Genomic DNA, 9580 nt, shown 5'->3' with positions numbered 1-9580 from the left:
ACGTTAAATATTATACAATCAATCAATTAATCAACCCTTTGTTCTTCCTTTAACTCTGCTATTTGGAATTCGTTTAAACTTTTTGTGGATCGACGCCATTTTTTGTGAACTTGCAATCCGAATACGCTTCAGTAAAACGATTCTTGATTGGTTCTTGATTCTTTGTCAGGCTATTGCTATTGGTCGAATATTTATTGAAATTGTCATGAGACTGGTGTCAATAACATGGTCTCAAATGCAATGCTGTCAGATCCTTCTCCAGTGTAATGGTTAAATATCTGTTTTTATAACTTATATTGGACCTTAACTTGGTTAATTAATGTTTGGTAGTTTATCTGACATATATTCGGTACAAGGATGGATCTGACTGCTAGTTAGACGTGGGCATAGATCGTAGAGAACCTGTATGGTCAGGGGTGGATCCAGGATTTGCGGGGGGGGGGGCAACTTTAAGAGGCAGGGGTCTGGGGGGCCGCCGGAAGCTCCTGGATTTTACAGATTTTATAAGGCTTGAAATATGTCTCCTATGTAGTCATTTTTTACTATTTTCTGTCATTTTTAATAAGGTGAAATCAATACAATGACGCAAATTTTTAAGGGGTTTTAGAAAAAATGTAAGTTATCACGATAAAGGTAATTCATTAAATCAAATGATTTTTGTCATTCATTTCTCCGAGAGTGGAAGAAATTATTCTTCTTTTATTGCTTAGATTTTGTAAAAAAAAAAAAAATAAAAAAAAATCGCAATTTATCTTAACTTTGAAAATTTTAGGGGGGGGGGGGGAGCCGGCTGCGCCACCCCCACCCCCCCCCCCCCCCCTCTTAAATGTTCATCTATAAATTTTATTTGTGCATTTTAAAACTGCATACATGTATGCTATGTTTCTGACACACTGATAAAGAGACGAAAACTGATCCCATTGCTGTAATGTTCACTGGATAACATCGCACCCTCTGTTGGTTTATTGTATTGACACTGAATGGTTTCGAAAAGATTACGGAATGGCGAAGTATCCATTCAGTGACTTTTCAGTTGCTGTTTAATTTTACCCTGTGTGCGTTTTTAAAAAAAAATGTATTGGCATTTGTACATTATTAGAACAATAACGCTATCTCTTAAATATAATCACAATAACCGTAGTGGAATTTCTATACTGAGTACTTCACATCAGATATACCGGTTTTAAATTTTTCAAACTTAAGAATCGGTGACCTTTACCTAGTCGAGATTCCGCCATTTCAATGCCCAGGATATTCTGTGATTGTCGTATTTCGTATCAGGAAGAACAACTCATACGGACCAAATTCTTGGTCTAAGTGTGACGATATTGACTGCTAGTTTTGATTTGATACATATTTCAGTATACATTATTAAAAAGATGATATTGCACACATTATTGCAAATTCAAATATTTTAATTTTCCATCAAAATTTTATGTCGACCTGCTACCTACACGTTTGACAAGTAAGAAATGGTCTTTTTACCGGATGTAAGAAAATTACCAGACATCTACCAGAGATACTCATTTCTGTGCTTCTGCATGCATTTATGACTCGCGAAGTACAAAACTTGAATTTGCTTTATATTTGATACCTTGCACCAGGACCACTCGGAATGGTGCGTAAATGTATCAGTTTAATACGCGTTACCGTCTGCAACATTTTATCAATATTAATATACATATGTAAATTCTAAATTGCTACATTTACATTTACCAATGTATTTCCTTAGATGACAATACTAATGAAATTGACATTCAATTTCATATAACATGAATTTGGTCACGTGATCAGTGTTTTCTTGCGTATGAATATGTATTCACCTCTTAAAAAGTAAGGTACTTTGACACGGCTTCTTGTTTATGAAAGGCGAAGATAACGAACAGTGATCAATCTCATAACTCCCACCTCTGGTGTGTCCAGGGGTCCGTGTTTGTCTAACTTTCTATTTTGTATTGCTTGTAGGAGTTATGAGATTGATCAGTTTGTTGTCTTCACCTTCCTATAAGAATACAAAATAGAGTTGGGCAAACACGGACTCCTTGATATACCAGAGGTGGGATCAGGTGCCTAGAAGGAGTAAGCATCCCCTGTCGACCGGTCACACCCGCCTTGAGGCCTATATCTTGATCAAGTAAACGGAGTTATTCGTAGTCAAAATCAGTGTGCCAAGAACGGCCTAACAATCGGCATGAAACACGTCAGACATTACCCTTAATACGATGTCGTTAGATGTAAAGAGCAGATATTTTTGTTTTGTTTGTGTCTTTGTTTTATGTATCTTCGAGAATTTCTCAATCATATCGAGACGTCGCCAGCTGTAGGTGACGTGCCGTGTCAGTGAGGGGTCTTCATCTTGTGACACGAGATCCCGGTTTTTTTTTAAAGGTCTCATCCGGAAAAAAATGCGGTTCCCACTTTTAAATGCTTACAGAGTTCAGCGAAGGAACAGTCACTATCTATTTTTATGGGACATGGACATGACTTGAGTTTAGATTTCGTTAATGTTTGCAATTCTTAAGTAAGATATTTCTAATGGTCAGCAAAAATTTGAATGTCATTTGTTGTGTTACAAAAGAGATACAGAGCTCACAGTTCTTTGTTTTGTATAAACAAGGCTCGTGCTATGTTTTTTGTTTACATAGATTACATATACTAGTAAAAGCTTCGTCTAAAGCAATTTCTTTTCAATTTACAGGTTAATTATGAACACATTTCTAGTGTTTGTTACATCTCGTTTTGTCAAATGTTGACCATTAGAAATACTTTAGTCAAGCATTATAAACATTAACAAGAGTACCGCAAATCGGACAGTGAAATTCAACCTGTAAGCATAATATGTACTCAGAACTGATACTACACACATACTTAATTTAAAAAAGTCCTAAAGTAGGTCATGGTATCCATCTGACATTTGAACTGATTATGTATTTCTCTGAGAGGGAGGTTATGACAAAATGTCAATGCAATATCTGTAGCTATGACGAGAAAAAGTCCAGGAAACCATTTGGTCTAGCTTTAGTCCTAAAGTAGGTCATGGTGCACCAATAAAGTTGAAATGTGAACTGATTATGTATTTTAGTGAGAGGGAGGTTGTGACAAAATTTCGGAGCAATAACTGTGGCCATACCAGAAAAAAAAATATGGAAAACTGTTTAACCTACTTCTACCCCTAAAGTAGGTCATAATGCACTAATCCAGTTGATTCGTTTCATACCGATTGTTAGACCTTTCTTGGCACACTGATTTCGACTACGGATATAGTAACAAACTAACTTACTGTTAATCCACCCATCGACAGGGGATGCTTACTTTTCCTAGGCACCTGATCCCACCTCTGGTATATCCAGGGGTCCGTGTTTGCCCAACTCTATTTTGTATTGCTTATAGGAGTTATGAGATTGGTCACTGTTCGTTATCTTCCCCTTTCATGCGAACTGCATTTGCATTCCTCCGAGTGGAAACCTTTGACTAAATATCAGGTGAATTTCTGTATCCGTAATGAAAAAAACTCGAAAATAGTTTGACTTATTTTAGCCCAAAAGTAGGTAAAGGAGAGACCAATCCAGCTGAAATGCGAACTGAACTTGTATTACCCCAAGAGGAAGACTTTAACCAACTATCAGGGCAATATCTGTATCCGTAATGAAAACAAGTTCGGAAAACTGTTTGACCTATTTTTAGCTCAAACGTTGGTCAAGGAGGGACCAATCCAGCTGAAATGCAAACTGAACTTGTATTCCTCTAAGAGAAAGTTTGTGACTATATTTCAGGGCAATATCTGTATCCATAATGACAAACGTCCGGAAAACTGTTTGACCGACTTTTAGTCCTATTGTAGGTAACGGACTGAACTTGTATTCCTTCAAGAGGAAGCCTTTGATCAAATATCAGGGCAATATCTGTATCTGTAACGAAAAAGTCCGGAAATCTATTTGATCTACTTATAGCCCAAACATATGTCAAGGAGGGACCAATCCAGCTGAAATGCACACTCACTCTTAGGCTTCTTGGGGGAGATATTGTGACCAAATTTCAAAGTTGTACATGCATCCGTTACGGAAAAACGTCCGGAAAATTTGTCCTCGGACAAACAGCCAGCCAGACGCAGGGACAGTGTCATAGCATAATACGGGACGTATAAAATTTCATTTTTTTTCCAGTTCAGATCGTGTCCATGCCCCGGCCATGACACAAGCGGGGCTCGAACCTACGGCCTCCCGGTCACGAAGCAAACGCTCGTACCACTGATTCACCCACCGTAACTACAGTCACCTGAAGTAGGGATACCTCTACTCCTTCCCCTTCTATTTTTGGCGGTGATAATTTCTCCGAAATGTGTGGATTCCCTATTTATTTCATCCCAATTTCGATTATGTAAATATTTTATGTTTTTTGTAACCTTTAGAGATTACCCTTCTACCGGTATGATAAAACAAGGTGTGAAACAACAAGTGGCACATGAGCCACATCGCTCACCTGAGATACCTTAGCCCATATTTAAAGATGTTCCCTATATACATGTATATATATTCGCATGTAAAACTTTGATCCCTATTGTGGCCCAAACCTACCCCCTGGGACCATGATTTTTACAAACTTGAATCTGCACTAAGTCAGGAAGCTTTCATGTAAATGTAAAATTCCTTGGTCCAGTGGTCCTTGGGAAGACGATTTTTAAAGATTTCCCCTATATATTTGTATGCAAAAGTTTGATCCCCTATTGTGGCTCCGACCTACCCTCGGGGGTCATGGTTTTAACAAACTTGCATCTGCACTATGTCAAGAAGCTTTTATGTAAATTTCAGCTCTTTTGGCCCAGTGGTTCTTCAGTGAAGATTTTTAAATGACCAACCCTATTTTTGTGATTATCTCCCTTTTGAAGGGAGCATGGCCCTTCATTCGAACAAACTTGAATCCGTTTACAAAAGAATGCTTTGTGCCAAGTTTGGTTGAAATTGGCCGAGTGTTTCTGGAGAAGATTTTTAAAAGTTGTTAATGTATTTTCACTATTTTGCTATTATGCCCCTTTCGACAAGGGCGTGGTTCTTCAATTGAACAAACTTGAATCCCCTTGCCCCAAAGATGCTTTGTGCCAAATTAGGTTGAAATTGGTTCAGTGGTTCTGGTGAAGAAGTCGAAAATGTGAAAGTTTACCGACAGACGGACGACGTACAACGGGTGATTAGAAAAGTTCAGCTCAGGTAAGCGAAAAATTGTAAACAAACAGGAGGTCGGGGCTTCGAGGCACATTTTTCAAGTAATTGGAGGGTTGCCTATTAAGGGAATTTGGCAAGTGCCAGGTCAGGGAGATGTCATACTACAAGTCTCTTCAACTCATAACCCATCTCATCTCTTTTATTTCTCACAATCTTGCGTGCATTGATCGGACAGGACTTCTTCTCTTCCACTGGCAGCCAAAGAGATTACCGGAGTTCACAATATATGAATTTGCTACGCATCGTGTGATTGGCAGTGGCGGGTTTAAGGGGGGGGGGGCGACTTTAAGTTAAATTGTGGTTTCTTGTTAACAAAAATATACACGGTAAAAGAAGCGATATTTTCTTCTGCTCTCAGAGAAGTAAATGAAAAATATATTTAGATTTATTAAATTACTTTGATTGGGATAACTTGCATTTTTTCCAAAACCCCTTAAACTTTACGTTATTTTATTAATTTCACCTTACTAAAAATGACAGTAAATAGTAAAACTGACGACACAGGAAACAATTTCAAGCACTATAAATTCAGGAGCTTTAAGGGGCGAATCGGTCCCTAGACCACCTGCTTCATAAAGTTGCCCCCCCCCCCTCCCCCTTACTGGTCCGCACTGACACTTGTTTTCATCGCGGTAGAGAAACTGATAACAGAAAAGTCCGCAAAATGATGAACCAAATGCAAGAAAGAGCTTACCGTCAGGTTTTAAATGGACACCATGTAGTAATAAGTGGCCAAGGAGGGACAGGTAAGTCACTCATAGTTAAATAGATATATGATGCACTGAAATCGGCTGGAAAAACTGGGGTGTTTTTTTACGTGCAGTACTGGGATAGCGTGCACTATACATGTATATCCGAATGCACAAACACTTCATTCGTGGACAGGGATAAAACCACCAGACAACCTTGAATCTAATATCAAATGATGCAAAAATTCAAAATACTCTTCAAAATATCAGACATGATTGTTTGATTATACAGGAATTTTCAATAAGTACAATTTTTTTGAGAATGTAGAGTTTGTTTGTATAGAAATATACCGTGAAATGACATTGTATTCAGTGGAAGTCAATTAGTTGGTTCAGTCTTTTTCAAGTTGTCTTCAGTTTCAAATTTGGAGAGAGAGAGAGGGGGGGGGGTATACTTGATTCTGAAAGCACTAGTAAGAGCACGCATAGAGAATACCAGTATCGAACATAGCAATTACAATTTTTGAATCAAGGATAGCCAACACCACAACCTCAGCACAGAAAGCCGGCGTTTATAAGAATGTACGGGTTCTATTTCGAGAATTGATTGACTCCAGTCGTTGTTAAAGGTACTGACTGCCCTACATTCTAAGTCATCTCCTCGGCATTAGGTGCCAAGGTCGCTGGTTTTCTTTTAAACCAGCGTCCCGTGGGATAAAATGAAATAAAGTCCATGCTATTTCATTGATTGATCTTATACAAATGTCTAACATTGAATCCATGATATAAATCATATGAGTATGAAAATGAAATGCATTGTGGTGAAGATTATGTCATCTTGCCTGGAGGTTATAAACCTTTAACCGTGCTCATACTCAAACTCAGTCATGCTTGTTTGTTTGAGTACAACTCTGAGCAAGCTTCAAAACAAACTCGAAAAATCTTGAGCATATACCCCATTTGAGTGTGAGAAGGATTTTATAAAAGTTTTATAACCTTCTCTTTTGAGTATGATTTAGAGCATAGAGTTTGAGTATGAAAACGTGCTCAAAAAAGTTTTATAACCTCCAGGCCTGATTGTCTTGTTATAAATCATTTACAGCAAAAACAAACTTTGGTGGGCTGTATCAATTAAGAAAAAGATAAGACATAAATAAGATATGAATCCGGAATATTCTATGCTGAACATCGGTAACCACATGCATTGTCATTGCTACTCCTCGGAACCAGTCAGACGTTGGAGGAAATTAAATGATTGAAAAATTCTGTTATGATTAGCAAGTAATTTGATTGATACTATAAGCATTGAACAAATTACTCAGTTCGGTGTTATTCGTTGCTTTTTTCTCTTCCAAAAACATTTCTGTATACATGCCATATGGTTTGTCTGTAACCAACAGCGCTCAGAATGGAAATTAGTCTACATAACGGGCTTAATTCTAAAACATTTCTTAAAATGAAAACCGTTAATTGCTACAATGTAATTATAGTCAAAACTTATCACTTTTATATAATAAAAAAATAAATACGTGAATTTGTCGTGAAATTAAAACTCTATTTTTGAATCAATTTAGGATACTAAAATGTTAGAAACATTTCATACTATTTTGATAACAACAGCAACAAAAATGGAAGAAAAATCATTTTTTATTTAAATGAAAGGTGAAAATAACGAACAGTGATCAATCTCATAACTCCTATAAGCAATACAAAATAGAGAGTTGGGCAAACTCGGACCCTTCGACACACCAGAGGTGGGATCAGATGCCTAGGAGGAGTAAGCATCCCCTGTCGACCGGTCACACTCGCAGTGAGCCCTACATGTATATCCTGATCAAGTAAACGGAGTTATCCGTAGTCAAAATCAGTGTGCCAAGAACGGCCCAACAACCGGCATGAAACACGCCAGACAGCACCTAACCCAATGATAGGCTGCGCTGACGAATTAGATCACCACAACAACCAAAGAATCCGCGAAACGCCGATCCCAACCGAGACTGTCGAAACCCCTGTAAATGTATTTCTCGGCAAAATGTTACGGTTGTCATATACATGTATATCAACTGTAGTTGTACATGAAATGTCAGTACTTGAAAGAAAATCTTTTGAATTACCGTTTTAAACACCATCTACTACATACGTATATGTATGCAGATAATATATTGTAATTCATTCGTTCCTATCGTGACTTAAATGTTATCAACCTCCAAAGAAAAGGGAGATAAACAAGAATAGGTTAACGTACAGTTTAACTAAAATTAAACACTGACGTGTAAGCTAAGGTTGACCATACAATGTTAAGTTCTGTCAGTTCCCCAGAGTTGGAGAACTTTCCTTTCGAATGTATGCATATTAACAGGTCGATATAAATAAGTTATCACAACATAAGTCGTATTTCATACACATACATTTAGCCATTGCTTTTAATCCTCATTATTAGTTTTGAAGTATTCACTATGTATTAATATACACACTGATAATTTGTATCGTACGTATACACCTTGTTTTAAACAGAAACATAATCTCCAATATATAGTAAAAGTAATATCCGTCCGCCCGTCTGTAATACTGTTAGTAGAATTACCCTTACGATTTAGAGGCAGGGCCTCCGTGGCCGAGTTGTTAAAGCATCGCGCTCAAAATCACACGGCCTCTCACCTCTGGTCGGCGCGGGTTCGAATCCCGCTCGCGCCCGTAAGTGAGAACGTTTCCCAATTTACTTTCGGAAGGTCGGTGGTCTCTTCCCAGGTACATTGTATCTGGGTTCTCTCTTCCACCAATAAAAACTGGGCGCCACCAGATAACTGAAAAATTGTTGAGTGTGGCGGAAAATAGTAAAATCAAATCAAATCATTTAGAGGCAATGTGATACAATGTATTATTGCTACATATCATTACAGTTTGATACCAATTCAGACATACATAGTAAAGGACGGGTTCTTAAAATTGCCATGAGTGTCATTGAAACTTCTATGGTTTACACTAGGATATTGATTCTTTTATTATGTTGTTTAACTCTAGTCAATTATTTTTGAATTAATCAAATTTCAATCACATTTTCCCATATGATGTTTTCGTTTTCGTACGTTTTCATAAGTGTTAACAAGTTTCAAAGCTAAGTAAAGTTGTTTTCAGTGAAGACATAGTGTATTAAGTGCTGTGGGAGAAAGGGTGTGTAATCCAATCTAGGAAAATTCCCCATCATGCTGAAGTCCACGACCTCAATTCCCTATAATGATTAGATGTTCTGAACCTGCCGATCATTTCATTTAAATGTAATTTGTTTTTATTTTTTCATTGGAATCCTAGAATATACTTGGAAAATGTTTTCAAGCACACCCTCTTCTCAAGAGCAACAAGTGTAATTTTTATTATGTACTTCCTTACATTTACTACATTTGACATTAATAGTTCCTTGGTCCATATCCCCAGGCGCCTCATCGTTCTTGCAATGTAAAAATGATTATCCGAATATCGTTGTAATTGTTTTACCTATAGATTAACAAATATTAACCATTGATTTGAAATGCATATGGTTTATCATTCTAAGTCAAAGAGTCCATCTATTAGACTTATGACGGAATGGAGGGATCTCCCGTCCAATAATGAAGGAAATGGACAGTCCCATTGTTTTAATTTGTATCGAAAATACCTATACAAAACGAGATATTT

The sequence above is a fragment of the Ostrea edulis genome, chromosome 9 (assembly GCF_947568905.1).
Source record: "Ostrea edulis chromosome 9, xbOstEdul1.1, whole genome shotgun sequence".
Classification (NCBI taxonomy): domain Eukaryota; kingdom Metazoa; phylum Mollusca; class Bivalvia; order Ostreida; family Ostreidae; genus Ostrea; species Ostrea edulis.
Note: the sequence above shows the minus strand (reverse complement) of the source record.